Here is a 1,170-nt window from a genome sequence, read left to right on the forward strand (position 1 = left end):
TGACCTCTGGCCCAGGTCATGGCCCTTTTCCAGAGCTGCACTTACACCCTGAGTGATCTTATCTAGTCCCACATCATTAAATACTATCTACATGCCAAACTGGAAAAGTCCCCAATGCTGGGAAAGATTGAGGGCAGAAGAAGAGGGCGTCAGAGGATGAGATGGCTGGATGGCATCACCAATGCAATGGACATGAACCTGGGCAAACTCTGAGAGATGGCGGGGGACAGGGAGGCCTGGCCTGCTGCAGTCCCTGGGGTCGCAGAGTCGGACACGACTGAGCGACTGAACCACATGCCGAATGTCGCCTCCCAAATTTCTCTTGCCGTGAAGTCTCCCAGGAACACACCCTTCAACCCCACACCTGCATGGCCGACCTGCTGCCCCCACACGGATGTCCAACAGCATCTCCAGCATAACTTATCAGGTGGACAGTAAGGACGGGAAGGAAAGAAGCTGGGAGCGCAGCAACTGGGGTTCTCCTCCCATCTTCCTCCCCCCGCTCATCGCAACGGTGGGGGGCGGGGTGCTTCATTTCCAAAGCCTGTTCTCTTCCACGTTTTCATTTAGTGCTCACAGCAAACCCATCACTTACACAGGGTGTGCGGTACTGCCCCACCCCACGGACGAAGCGACCAAGGCCAGGGCAGCCCCGAGACACAGTTCAGGTACCTGCGCCCCTACCACTTGGCCTGAGGGCCTCCTCCCTGGCACACCAGGCAGATGGCACTCTGGTCTTCTTTCCAAGCCAACGACAGCTCTGGAGGGCAGGAGATCGACCCCTCTCCAAGAGCTGAATTGAAATTCTGCTGCCTCCTGGGCGGGCCAGGACTCAACCCCAAAAGGCGGCGGTTAGCACAGGAGGTGCGGGGCTGGGACACCAGAGGCCCCCGTGGCAAGCATTGTTCTGCATCACCCCCCACCCCCCACCGATTCTTCTGTCATTCTGGAGCGACTACCCGAGGCCAGCTGTGTCCCTGCACGCCCCCAGCTCTCTTCTCTGAAAACCCCCAGGGCCGAGGGACAGGCCAGATCTTGTGATCTGTCTGAGCTGCTGTGATCGCAGCCATCAGAGGGACGCGCTGTCCCTTCTTGCCTAATAAGATCTGGGCCCAGCCCAATGGCCCCGCCGTGCCAGGCCACTAGGTGGTGTCCAAGGGCTCAGGCCAC

General features: G+C 59.1%; 1 protein-coding gene across 5 annotated transcripts in view; it reads right to left on the reverse strand.

The window, feature by feature from the left end:
• CUEDC1 (CUE domain containing 1) overlaps positions 1 to 1,170 on the reverse strand; it is an 85,204-nt gene that overhangs the window by 25,789 nt on the left and 58,245 nt on the right. The gene's annotated exons all lie outside the window — the stretch shown is intronic.

Source organism: Ovis aries, chromosome 11, assembly GCF_016772045.2.
Source record: "Ovis aries strain OAR_USU_Benz2616 breed Rambouillet chromosome 11, ARS-UI_Ramb_v3.0, whole genome shotgun sequence".
In the NCBI taxonomy this organism is placed as follows: domain Eukaryota; kingdom Metazoa; phylum Chordata; class Mammalia; order Artiodactyla; family Bovidae; genus Ovis; species Ovis aries.